The sequence below is a fragment of the Prionailurus bengalensis genome, chromosome A1, assembly GCF_016509475.1.
Source record: "Prionailurus bengalensis isolate Pbe53 chromosome A1, Fcat_Pben_1.1_paternal_pri, whole genome shotgun sequence".
Classification (NCBI taxonomy): Eukaryota; Metazoa; Chordata; class Mammalia; order Carnivora; family Felidae; genus Prionailurus; species Prionailurus bengalensis.
In genome coordinates, this window is record NC_057343.1 from 225,325,784 (window position 1) to 225,340,464 (window position 14,681).

The 14,681-nt window shown below is 39.1% G+C and overlaps 1 pseudogene; it reads right to left on the reverse strand.

Annotated features, from left to right (window-relative positions):
- Positions 1 to 4,099: 4,099 nt before the first annotated feature.
- Positions 4,100 to 12,155, reverse strand: LOC122480159 (annotated as a pseudogene).
- Between the last annotated feature and the right edge of the window lie 2,526 nt (positions 12,156 to 14,681).

Here is a 14,681-nt window from a genome sequence, read left to right on the forward strand (position 1 = left end):
TCTTCCTCTGCATCTAGATTTATGGTAGGTAATTTTATTTTATCTTGATATGCTTTTCAAAGTCACCTTAAATATATTTTTGAATATATTGGCATGACTTAACTAAAAGTGTGATATAAAAATATAGGTAATAATTAAATAATGAATACAAAGGAAATTGAGTCATGAAACAAGCCTAGCTTTGTGGGTAACTCTCATTAATTTTCTGGCATAGCTTAGAAGTTGAGAACATTTACCTGAATTCCATTTTGCTGTTGAAAAACAAACAAATCAACAAGCTTCTGATTTTCTGTTTTAGTTAGAAATTTCATGCTATTTCACATTCTAGAACTTGTTTTACTTAAATACTACTTCCAATTCACCCATCAATTTCTATGACCTAGATTTTAAAAGTCGTGATTTATTGATTGATTGTTTTACATACGAAGATCTTTTCACTACAACTCAAGACTCACTTGTCCAGCAATAGGATTAATCTTGAATCAATCCTGAGGAATACTGAAAGGATTATGCTTATAATTTTATTATAATACTTTGATACTATTTGATATAATGCTTTGATACAAAGCATAATAATACTATTATGCTTTGATTTAAATTTATGATTTCAAAAATGTATCAGTATATCCAATGTTATATTAGCACTCTGTATCTGTTTTCTTACCAAAGTTTTGCTTGATTTTCTAATTCATTCGGCTTATGTGGAAATTGAAGTCATCTCTTTAATCCAATCTTTCCTGGTGTCCTGTCCACCCTTACCAAGCCATTTACTTTATTTTTTTTAATGTTTTGTTTATTTTTGAGAGAGAGACAGACAGAATACAAGCAGAGAAGGGGCAGAGAGAGAGGAGACACAGAAACCGAAGCAGGCTCTAGGCTCTGAGCTGTCAGCAGAGAGCCCAACACAGGGCTCGAACTCGTGTACTGTGAGATCATGACCTGAGCCAAAGTTGCTTAACCAACTGAGCCACCCAAGCACCCCATCAGGCTATTCACTCCAAATTAGATTGTTTCCCATACTCCCCACCAGACATTAGATGGTTTGTTCAAAGCATAATCCCAAGAGTTTCCTATTTAGAATACTTTTCTTATCCAGAAATGAGTTGTCTTGTATTCATTGAACCCTTAAAGATTTGCCCCCAAAGTAGATTAGTGCTGTTAGCCCCAGCCCTGTCCTATTTTCATTGCCTTCCCATTGAGCCATACCACTGAGGTTACCACAAGCCCAAAGAATTATGACACTGTCACCAACTTGTTTTTTTTTTCCCTATGGGGAGAATGAACAAATATGGAATGCATTCTAATCATATATATTACTACTTTCAAACAAGAGACAGTGTTTTCATGTAAGATAGGCAAATAATATTCACAAGTTTAGGGAAGCCTGATATTTCATCTCAAAACTCTAGTTAAGGGGCCATGGAATTTATCAAGTTACAGGACCCACCCTGATCATTTGTCATTGTTTTTGTTTTTGTTTCTTTTCCACTTTTGAGGACAAAAGAATCAGTCTCTTTCTTCAAAAAATAAAACTGCAATGGTAATGATCTAGCCCAAGTTCTTCTTAGCTTTTCTATAAAATATGCACATTTGTTCATGGCAGTCCTGCTTCTGTAGAATCTCTGTATCTATTACACAGGAAATTTGGAAATGGTCTCACCACCAAATGGTTGCACAATTTAGTCACTTTTAAAATTCTGAGCCAAACTTAATGATTTTTCAGAGAGAAAATAGCATCGCCAGAGGCTTACTTAGTACTGTCAGGCCAGAGTTGTGTGTTTTTACACTAATGACTAAAAATCAGGGACCCTGTATTTTCGAGACTGAGGGATGAGTCCTAGGAATAAAAACACTCTTACCCATGAAGGCAGGTGTGTGACAAGTAATGGATGACAATATTTCAAGACGGAACAAATACCATGGAGAGGAGATTGATAGATACAAAACCTGTAACAGGCAGATCCTTTATATAGTTTATGTATTGAACATTCCATGGTATTTTTGTAGTATGGATTGTTACAATCATCGTGTTAGTCTGCTGCTATTATGGAAAACTTTTATAATTAATGATCAGAAACTATCCTAATAAATATAAGAGTAGAGAAGGACATTTAATTCAAGGTTGTTAAATACATTATAGCACAGTAAACACTGGAATGGCCACAGACCTGAAAACGATGTGGTGTCATGACAATAATTTGTTCTGGGTGTTCCATCATAAACATGGTCCTTTATAAGGAGTGCACTTTGTGATGGCTATGCTTTGCACAGTATACTCTTAGTAACACAATTAATGCTTACTTTGATATATTAATTCTTAAAATATTTGAGGACCCAGGAGTGTGCAAAACAAATTGGAAGACTGAAATGAATAATATGTTAGTCAAGCTAGACCAGGTAATATTGCAAAAACAAGTATCAGTGGCTTAATTCAGCAGAGGTGTAGTTTTTACTTTTGGCAAGCATAGTCTGAGTTTGGTAACTTACGGTAACTTTTCTCCCGTAATTCAGATGCTTCTGTCATATTGCCCCTCCTCGAAATACGGACTCTTGGACACCACAGGAGCCTAAGAGAGAACTTAGCTCACACTTTTTCTTAGGTGAATCATCCTAAAAATGACACAGGTTACTTTTGCTTACAGCCCATTGGTAAGTACTGGGCAGGTGCCTCACTAACTACTAGGGGCCAAGAAACGTGGGTCGCACAGGTGCACAGAAAACTGAGGGCTAGCAATATAGGTGATACTACTAAACAGAAATCTGAGATGGTTTTCTAAGTGAGGTCCTGTTGGTAATGTGATATCAATTCTATATTGTTATTCTGTCTATCATGATTTTACATTTTATTTTGTATTATAATACATTCTCCGGGAAATTCTTCCAAGGACTCAAGTATTCCCTGATTGAGATATATATTAAATTCTAAACCACACAGTTTAGAGAAATTAAGTTATTTATGTAAGAAATCATAAGATTACATACAGTAATACTAAATACTATCTAGATGTCAAGGCATCTTCTCTTTAATTCTAAAAAACCCATATTTTTACACAGTATTTCCCACCCATATATTATACAGAGATGGGACAGAATTAGGTATATAATAAAGAGGCAGTGATGAACCAGATTTAAAACCAGTCCGAGGCAACTGTTATTTCTCTCTGTAGTACAGTTTCCTCTCCTCACCTCTACCACAAAAACAAAGCCTGCTAAAAATCAGCAATTCTGAAATTCTCAGTTTCAAGAATTAACTATGGACTGCATTGAGAAATCTACATTCCATTCCTAGCTAAATTTCTGCTTTCCTGATCAGCATCGCGGGTCAGTCATTCTTTCTGATCAGAAACTATCCTAATAGTTCTCTCTGAACCTAAAATAGAAAGAGATTTAACATTTTTAATATCATCAAAAACATATAACTTTCATTCTTCTTAAACTCAATACTTTCATAGTTTTCATTTAAAGAATCTGCAAGGTTACATTGCATAAGTTTCTTCAGGGGGGAAAATAATCTATTATATACAGTTTTATAGTTTGTATTGCTCTTATCTTTTTCATGACTATAATATTAGAGTTAAATTTATGTAATTAATCCAAACACATAAGTTTTCTTTTTCTACTTAATTATGCCATGAAACATTTTAGGTTTAAGAGTATTGTTATGATTTAAAAAACCGATTAAGAACTTTACTTTTCAAAAATCATTAAATATTGATTTAGAAATATCTCTACATCTAAGGAAATTTTGCTTTTCAAATTGATACATAATCAAATTTTGCTATAAAAAGCATACTATGACACATTGAGTCATGCCCTAGCTTCCATTTGGAAGGTAACCTTGGAGGGAAAAATTGGAGGTTGATGTTGGCAGAAGCATCTTAGACTTTAATTGGGAAAAGACATTTGAATTGGCTTTTAGTTGGGGGCATTGGCAAGAGGGGTACCCAGGGCAATCGACTCCCCACAAGTGGAGGCTGAGGGCTGAGGCTGAGCCCCAGGTGGACCTCCTTTTCCCAACACACCCCTGCATACCTCCTTCCCCCCAAAGCTCTATGGCACGCCCAGGAACAGGGAGGATGGGAGGGACCACAGTGACTATTCACCTGGACAGAATATCAGATGACTCGGATACCGGCTTCCCATCGTGGGTCTCTATCTTCTTCACAGCCACAGCCTGGAAGGAGCTGACACAGCTGAAGGAACTGGAGACCCTGCCAGGGCCGGACTGGAAGGAGCTCAGTCTACAGGTGAGTCCAGGGCTCATGAGGCCCCGGTAGGCTGAGCCCAGCCCACCTCAGTAGCCGCTAGTCTGGTCATAGTATGAACCCTCATGTTCTTCCAGACTCCAGCAGGGTCTCCTCGCCGGCCAGCAGCTCGCAACAGGTGACGATCTTGATGTCCAGGGCCAGCTTGATGTTCATGAGCTCCTGGCACTGGCACGGCTGCCCGGCCAGGTCCTGCTTGGCTCAAGGCAGGGCGGACTCCAATTTGGCCAGCTTGGCATCGGCATCCTTGAACCTATGGTGCTCCGCATCGGTGATGACTGCCTCCGGGGAAGCCCTCTGGTCCTTGAGGCCCTCCACGTGAGCCTGGAGTTGACGGATATTTTCGTTCATCTCGGAAATCTCTGTCCTCGTGCAGTGAAGGTCGTGTCCATTTGTCCCAGCCACCGTCTGCAGCTCCCCACTCTTGACCTGGGGCATGGTCTCAGCCTCAGCTGCAATTGTTTTTATGATATTTCAGTATGCTGGGTTATTTCAATACAAATATTTTAAGAATCAGAATAGTCTCTTATGCTTTGGCTCTCTCCCATTCTAACCTCTTTTTTTTTTTTTTCCTTCCCCTCCCCCATGAGGGTTGATGGGGGGTGGGAGGGAGGAGAGGGTGGGTGATGGGTATTGAGGAGGGCACCTTTTGGGATGAGCACTGGGTGTTGTATGGAAACCAATTTGTCAATAAATTTCAGAAAAAAAAAAAAAAAGAATCAGAATATTTATCACAAATATCAATGAGCAAATATTAAAAAAAAAAAGAAAAAAAAAAACTTCTCCAAAGCTGAAAAAAAAAAAGTTCATCCCCATCTTGCACCAGTTCTAACAGTAGATTGGTGTTATTAAACCAGTTGTGACGGATATTTAATAGGCCTGCGCCAAAATGTACTGCATTTAGAATATATTGTTGGATTTGGTTGCCAGGAGTTTTAGAGCTTATTTTCATATTTGTTCATGAGTGTTATTATACTGTAATTATCTTATTTCAAACTGTCTTTTTAGTTTCTGGCGTAAACGCTTTTGCTAGCTTTGTAAAGTGACAGAAGCATGATTTCTCTTTTTCAGCTATCCAGAAGGACTTGTCAAATATTGGAATTACTTTTACCTTAAGTGATTGATAAAACTCAGTGATGAGGTCATCTAAGCTGTATGTGTGTGTTTCATTACTACTACAATTTCTTTAATTGTCATAGGCTTATCATATTCAGGTGTTTTATTTCTTTTTTTTAATGTGTTTCTGAAGGCGTTTTTTAAGTAGATATGTGTCTGTTATATCTACATGTTCAAATGCTGGCATAATCTGTTTCATTCTTTTTTTTTTTTTAATTTCTGACTTACTTGTTCTTCTCTGTCTCTGTCTCTCTCTTTGTCTCTCTGTCTCTTATCTCATCAAAAGTACTATTATCTTATAAATTCACCTGAATGTCCTATGTTGAAAAGATATATAAGGATGATATTAGTCAGCATGTTTTCATTTTGTAGAAAGTTGTGAGAAAATGGGATAAAGAATAAAACAAAATTTGAGAATAAAAGGTAGATGAAAAACTCATATAAATTGTTAATCCTATAAATAGACAAGTAGATGATAGATTAGATAGATAAATAGATAAATAAAATTTTAAGTGTAACAAACTTGAAGTTAGAGTAATGTAGTTATAAGCTCAGAATTTTTTGACAATTAGCTTTACTTACTAAGATGATTACGTACATTTATGTGGAACTCACTCCTGTATCATAAAAACTTTAGCAAAGATAAATACATTTTTAAATAAATCCTATTATTAATCTTTGAAGTTTGTCTTTCCACATATTAAGTTGGAGATACTTTCATTTAGGTAAAAATAGATATTTCCACCAGCTTCTCAGTAGGAATAGACCTAGGGCTAGAATAAGGACTCCGTGTTACCTGATGATCAGGAATGTGCTAGAATTCCACTGGGTCATGAAGATCATTTTAACTCTTCTGGGGATTGGCTTCGTTTTCTTTTAACTTCTTTATTTTTATGACTAGCATAAATCAGGAGGGGTAAAGAGGGTGAAAAACATGACTTTCTGTTTAGCATCAGTTAATCATTCAAAATCATTTTGTTCCATTTTCTTAAGGCAATGAGAAGCCTGAAACAAATGTAATGTTTTCCACCAAGCTACATTTATTGAGTAGTTGAAATGATTGACAGGCCAAAAAAACCCCTTTCAAAAATAGTAATTAACAGCAGCAACCCTTCCAAACAGACTATCTTCTGTCAACAAGCATCACAAAAAGGCATCCCAAACTTGAAATGATGGTGGCAGGTAAGCAAGATATGTAAGCCAGAGCAAGCAAGGCACTTTAGCTCTCAAATTTTAGTGAGGGAGAAAACACATTTTGAGGTTTCCTTGAGAAATAGCAAAGCCTTAAAAGAAAATGTTATTAAAAGAAAATTTAGAGATGATTCTCAATATATATGAGATGGCTTTGCTCAAAATACTGTATTCTATCTTATCGTATTATTTCAAAAGAAATAATGAAAAAAGTTTCCTTTTGTCTGAAGATTTTGTCCCCATGTTATTGGCTTTCCTTATTCTTACCCTTCTTTTTCTTTGGGATTGGCCAAGTGTCTGTTGCCTGGAAGGGTCTATTTTACTAAGGTTTTCATCATTTTGTTTTTCAATATACTGTCGTATGGATAAAACTGTCTTATTTCCATGTGGCCCTTACAATCATTAGAATTTAGGAAACAAATTTATTTGTGTGTGTGTGTGTGTGTGTGTGTGTGTTAAAAAAAGTGCTTTCTCTTTCTATTAGGACAACTTGTTACTGAGCTGAATGCTTACCCTTTGAAAATACAAGTTAAACTGGCCTTTATTTACAAGGCTGTTTAAATGATGCATGGTATTACATATTGGAGTTTGTGGTGAGAATTAATTGCATGCTTCTAAACATGTGATTGTTTTATCGTTTTCACTCCTGTAAAAATGAGATGTTGATTTTTACCAAATTTCCCTTGATATTAAATCTTTAGCATAAATGAATATAATTGCTTCTCATCTAATAGAGCTAACTCTACAATACCCAAGATACCCTTTGGTGTTAAAATAATGCGATCTAGTGAACTTGGCCTAACACCTCTTTTCTTCAGTAAACTATGACAAATTTAAGTTTTGGTGTAAGTAGGCTGTTTCAATTTCTTTCTCTTCTTTCAGTATTTTGCTGTAGTTGCTGAATAGTTTCTTAGCAAGGGAAGAAAAAGGATTAACTTGACTAAAACCCAGTTAAAATGCAAATGAAATGAATTTCTGGGCAATAAAGCATGCATTAAGCTGGAACTCTAATGAACATAATAGTAAAAAGTCCCCGGAATATTTTATGCACCTCTATCTATTTCATCTTTATGCTCATCTAGATGTAAGTCTTCCGATAATTCTAGAGGTTTTGCATTTCTGCTTGCCACAAACATGATTAACAGCTTTATTGCTCCTTTTTCTCCAGAGAGGGCTTCAAACCTACTTAATTTCACTCTCTTGAAACCGAATCACGAAGCCCAAAAAGATTTTTATCTGATTTCTAAGATTTATGCTTATTTCATAGGGATTACTGAAGTTCAATATTCATGGCCGCATGTAATATAAAATGGCTAAGTACAGTTCGGAGGCTTTGGTATTTGTTTTGCAATGAAATATTTAAAACAAAACAGATTCAATGTTTGTGTTATGGCGGTGTGTTAATTATTAGGTTAGAGATAAGAGGGAATGGTTTCTTCACAGAAATAGAGATACAAGTTTCTCTTATCAGCCTGAAGATAGAGGATAGCCTATCCAGGAGGACTGGAGAGGAGAGTCATTTTGGTGATGGATTTTGCTGAGTCAGGTATCCCTTTTGTTGAGCTAAGCCAGTGTTTAAGCCAATGTAACTGGGTCATTTCTTTTACCTTGTTAGACCTATTCACATTTTGCTCCACAGCATTTTAAAAATTCAGAGGGTTTTAATATATTATCCTGTAAAATAATTGTATAATCTATTATTATAATAGATCATAAAAGAGTATGGTCATTATAGAGTAAGTACTATTCCAGAATCATAAAATGTTAATAAGTGTTCAAGGTCAAGAAAATATAGGGTAGGTTGAGAGTTAAGTCTATAGAAGCTGGTACATTATGAGTTGAAATAGCTGCAAAAGATTCATGAAGTCTATTCTATGCCAAGAACAGTATCCCTGAAACTAATTTAAATGATTAGTTTTACTTTTTTCATGTTCATCCGTTAGAAAGCATATGGTATAGCCTCAATGATTATAGCAATAAAAAAGGACCATTTGCTAGTCATGGCAATGTTGTGACTATGAGATGTAAAGTCAAATATAACAAAAGAAAAGCAGTCTTAAAAACTAAAAGCCATGGAAATGTATTATTTAGTGCACAATATGCTTTTGATATTGGAAGAAGATATTTTGGCCTCAACTATATGTTTGTACATATATACATACACTCACGTACACACACACACACACACACACACACACATACATGCGTATAATTAGGAGGGGCAAATGAGTTATTGAGTAGGTGGCCCTATCTACTTATCCTAGTTGATAGACTATCTTTGGACTCTTCTTTTTTTTTTTCCCTAAAAGCCAGAATATTAACTTTGCCAACTACTCTGTGAATGAAAGATCCTTCATCAAGTATATGCTCTGTCCTCCAGGAAATACAAAGTGCAGTGCTGCCTGGTGACTCAGAAAGCACTTTAAATAGCTGAGGAAATGTAACGCTTTTACTGTCCTATTTAAATTATTCTTTCTACAGTTAAAATTGAGCTGTTATTCTATCATAAAATATGTACCTATATACTCATTTACATTCATAGAGTCGTGGAGTTCTTAATCTTAGCTTCCCTGAAACAATTAATTCCATTCCAGTCATGCTCTGGGTATCGCTCCTTCCTGCCGTCCCTATCTGGCTCCACCTCTGCATTCTTTTCGAGTTCTTTCCTATTATTAAAGAGAATAGACATAACATGAATATGCACTTACTGTGCTTATCTGAGGTAACAGTGCTTTGTCTCCATGAAGTGTTTCTTTTCCTAATTTGTAATGCAGTGTTTCTCCATTATGGTAATCCACTATTTCAGTCATTAGTGGCGGTGGTTGACAGTCTACATTCTTGGAGAACTGTGTAGATGGATTATTGGCTCTGACCCGAGAAGGTTAAGTCACTTGACTAAACACCACCGTTATCATTTGGCTGTCCAACACGTTGCCCTCTCGCATCCATGCATGTATATATACCATTACCCCCGATTTGTTAGAAAACTTCTACCCCTCATTCAGGAAGACACTCTTCTAGTAAACTTTCAATCAAGGTGTCAGCAACATGGCTGCTATCACGTTCCTCTGTGATCAATCAGGGATGAGCACATGATCGGGCAGCCTGAACAAACCCATCCTGGCAACTATTCTACTACAAAGAGAAGGGATCATTTTATTTTCGTTTTGATGTAATGTATTGGTATAATTCTACATCAGAGTAAGAGGTCTTTGTTTTCATACTTTTGTTTGTTTGTTTGTTTGTTTGTTTTTGAAAAATACCATAAAACACACTGCTGGTTTGAAAGCTCCTAGGAAATTTCCCAGGTATAATGTGAAGCAGGCACTGTATTCAGAGGGCAGGGAGAGACTGAAGAAAGAGGTAGGCTCCTACATGTGGGTAGGTAGCAGGTTTAGCCACCAAGGCAACTTACATATGTGACTTGTCTTGGGTGGCAGCAAGATGAGTGGATCTCTGCACCTGCCTTCCAAATCTTAAAAGTTTATATAGAAGTCTTAACTGGATTCAGCCACATATACTGTCCATATGGCCTTCCTGTCACATTACTCTCTCAAGGCCATGTCTGTGGAGCACTTTTCTGGGGGCAAGGAAGGCAAGCATAACTCACATTCCAAGGATAAGGACAGGGGTGGGTGGTCCCCAGTTGCTCTGGGCCAGCTCCAGGGTCAAATGGCTGCCATTTCCCCTTAATCTTCTTCAACAATCCACCTTCCCACTCCCTTGTGACTGGCTCTTAAAATTGCACCAGCTCCTTTTTCTAAAATGCACCCTGAGTGGTCAGCAAGGGGTTTCGTTAGCGTGGAGGTAGCTATCTGGCTGCATTGGAGGCAGATGCTACAGCAGTTATACAGGCACATGCAAAAGAAAACACAGATTAAGACAACGATTTCCAAAAGTAGTGACAGCGTCTTCAACCAAGATCCGGCATCTGAACCACAGATTTATTCTAGTTCCCTGGGCTGGGGGTGGGATCAGTTATGGCATTCACCTGTGTCTTTATGTGATTTAATAAAGATAATACATTAACAGGCTCATCATGTATAAACACACAGCATTCTGTTAGGATGATGGCATGGGTGTCTTTTTGTGAGCCTATCCCGTTTTGGGGGACAGCTTTTCTCATTGGAAACATTTCAGTGTTCAACAAGGACAGACTTTGTTGGCTATTACTCAAGGCTTGATGAGTAAATTTGGTAAGGATTCCTGTCTGTGCTCTATCATCCTCTAAACAAATGGAGGAAACAAAGATGATGGCCAGATGATCATACCAGTGAAACACAGAATGTGCCTACCTGTCTCTAAGGAGAAAGTTTGGCAGCTGTTCTTACTATGGGGCAAATTCACCTTTGTGCCTAGGAAAAAACCAGAGTGTGATGGACCAGCTGCCCAGGTGGAAGCCACATTTTGTGCCGCATAATAACTGGATTCCATTTAGTGCTACCTAATAAATACCTAGGCAGTGTAACCAGTCAGTGCCAAATCAGTCGCTCTCCCTTAATGTGACAGAATGATGCACAGTTTCAGTGGTACCTGGTATCCTGTCCCATGTTTCTGGTACAATTGGGCTGAATCTGTTGAGAGGGATTTTTCTGTTCCCAACATAGGAATACCCAGGTGCCCAAATATCCATGACATGGAATCAGCCATTCCCAAACATGAGTATAGCCACTCACGGCTCCAAGGATGTATTTCCAGCACCTTTTTGACCAGCAGTTTGGTGGACCATCTTTATAGTTTGTCTGGCAGAAAAACAACACTCATGCCCAGTATTATTAATACTATGTCCTACAGGCTATGTTTCTAGATCATTATTGGTAATATCAGATGAACTAAGAGTACTAGTCCTGGTTTATTCTTTAATGTACTGCTTAAGGGCCTTCCGGTCCCTTAACTAGAGAGGCGATGCCCACCATGGCAATCCTGAAGAGCTGTAGAGAAGCAACAGTTGCCCACATACCCAGCAGGTCAATAGATCTCTTTCTTGGGCATATGAGTGGACCCACTGTGAAAAGGTATTTCCATCAGGCGGTGGGACATCACAGGAACAGCCAAAGTCTAAGGCCAGAAAGACACATTTGATTGAATCTTATATGGGAAACTCTTCCCCTTCTATAAGAATTACACTCATGGCCTGATTTTTAGAGATAATGTGGCTGGCTGCAGCTTTAGGAATTTGACCCAGTTGTTCATACCAACAATGTTGGCCGGCGGGAGAGAGGCATGAAGAGATGGACTGGGGACAGGATATGCCAGACCAGTACCCCACCTTCTCCTCTCTTTTGATGGTGCATATTTTGTTTCAAGTATAGTGTGTTTCAACAGGTCTGGCTTGCAGCAGGATAAAAACATGTCAGTGGGGACTGAGTAGTTCTCTCTGGGGGTTGAGAGTAACTCACCCAACCAGGCGGGACATCCCATTGCAAGTGCCAGTTGACAATTCCTTTTCCAGGTGTGATGAGATTTGGTGCTCTCAGCAGCATAGCAGTGTGGATTCATGGTGAGGATTGAGACGGTGGCTGTTCCCTGTATCTGCCATACCTTTATGATGCTATGTGCTTCAAAGGGTCCCCAGTTTGGCATAGGGGGCAAACAGGCCCTACTAGTTCATCATTCAAATGTAGTAAAGCCTAGGACAGTACTTTTGTCCACCTGGCCAAGGTGGCTTTACCAGTTAACGATTTAATTTCCTTCTTGAATATTCCATTCTTCATTTCTACCAGCCCTGCTGCTTGTGGGTTATACGAGAGATAGAACTGCCTCTATGTCATGCTGTTTTACCTAGTCTTGACCTTTGAAATGTGATTCCTAATCACTATTTATTTTATGAAGGTTATCCATATACAGTACTCAGTTTCTTTAATCCCCTAATGGTAGCAGGTAGTTTGCACAGTGGCAGGGGAAACCTCAGGGTAGGTCAGATGTAGTGTCCACACCGGCCGAGGAATATTCAGAAACCTCACTCAGAGGGAAGGGGCCGATATAATCACTTTGCCAATACCTCACCAGCTGGGAACTCTGATGAACAGCCCCAGATTCTTTTGGCAGTTGCCTCGGGCATTGTTTAGAATACACAGTACGTGCTCTTACTGCACTAACCAAGTCACTGTACTTCAAGGGTGATCCAACATCATTGGCAATATGCCATCTCATGTGGGCACTGTGATGGCTACTCTTTCTATCCATCCAATCTGCTATATCTAGTTAAAGGTCAGTAGACAGAGCTTATACTTGAGCTAAGGATCAGCTTCCTAATATAAACAGGGGATGTCCAGTGCCTTATGAGCTGGGACATGAAAAACAATGAGGACTACCTTAGTCTCTTGCAGATGGACCCATACGTCTTTTCACATATCTTGCCCCAATGAATGATCATCCACTCCTCAGCTTTCTATTTTCTAAGTCTGATGGCTAATCCTTTTAGAACAGCCTAACTCTCGGTGTATAAGGTTAACAGCCAGGCATTATGAGTGATCACCGGCCAGACTGCTCTGAGCTCAGCCCGTTGGCTGCTGCACTGGCTGCTATATGAGAGGCTCTACATAAAGAAGTACTGTGCACACTGCTAGAAACTGTTGCTCTGTCAGGGCCTAGGGTTTCTGCTCCCTTCCGGAGCTGAGACCAAAGTCCCAGGGGCACTCTCCCCTTTCGTTGTTTCTGCCACTGTGCCCAACCCATACTTTCTGGAGTCACAGAAACATCTAACTCAAATGGCATCCTTGACTAGGATGTGTCCAGAGCTTTAATCTATTAGGTTAATATTTTTCCCTTCTCTGAGCTGGTTTCCTGTGCTGATCCTCAGTCCTATATGTGCCCTTTCTTTGCAAGGTGGCATAGGGATGTGGGCACTATACCAGGTGGGCATTACAATTCTCCCAAGTTTGAAAATCCCTACAAAGGTTTGCACTTTTTTCACATTCTTAGGGGTTGGACTGGCTTGCACTTTATCAGTCACAGCTTCTGGGACAAACAAAACTTCCTGGTGGTGTCTGGGCCTTGAATTTTCTGTGGGCTCACTGACCATCCTCTCCCTTTCAGATGTTCCGGGAAAGCCTGAAAGGTATCCTGTGGCATCAGTCATTCTTTACATGTTAAACATTATATTGTCAATGTAATGGGTCCACATTTTACTGATGTGGGGACAGAGAACAGAGATAGGTGTCAGGCTGCCATCTCATGACATATGGTGAAGCTATGCAGGTAAACTTGGGGGAGCACCCGAAAGGCTCACTGTTGCTCTCCCATGTGAAGACAAATTGATCTTGTGACTCAGTGCATAACAGAAAAGACATTTGTTGAGTCCAGCACAACATGGTTCACTCCTGGGACCATGACCAACATAGCTAAGATGGTGGCAATGTCAGGCGAGGCCACATAGATGCGGGGGAGTGGAATTACCTTGTTTAGTTCCTGGTAGTCCGCTGTCATCCACCATGAGCTTCCTGGGTCTTTTTAATCATCCAGACCAACTTGTTGCAGTTCTTGGACACTTCCCCTTGTCTCCTGATATGTCCCCCAAACCCTTTATATTATTTGACAGGGTTACTGGGTTCCAGTTGGTTCTCCCCCTCAGCACTGGCTTCATTACTCTAATCCACATGTGGAATTCACCAACAGAGGTTTTTAGAGTTTAATCTTGTAGGATATCAATGTCCAATATGTTCTCTGTTACTGCAGAGATTAAAAAACAAAACAAAACAAAACAAAGCACATTACCAGGGAGGTATGCCCAATTTTCAGTGTCAAAAGGACCTTGCTAGCCATAACTTTGTCTTCTTTACCACTGATGGCTCTGAGGGGGCCAGAAAATTTCTGAAGGTTATTCTGTATTAGAGTACATTCAGCCCCGGTCTCCACCAGTCCTATTACTTTTTATTTCTTGAGGACCATAAATAGTGACTTCACCATGAGGCCTCTGATCACCTCCAATGGCCCTCACTTGGAGACAATCTTGGCCTGCATTCTATACCTTGGATGTGGGAGGCACCCATCCTGAGTAGGACTATGACCCTGGGGCTTCTGCTGGAGCAGGTGGGACTTCAGGGATGATAGGGGCAGGTGAGGATGATCAGACTATATTTCAGGTATTAAGACTTTCTACAGGCCAAC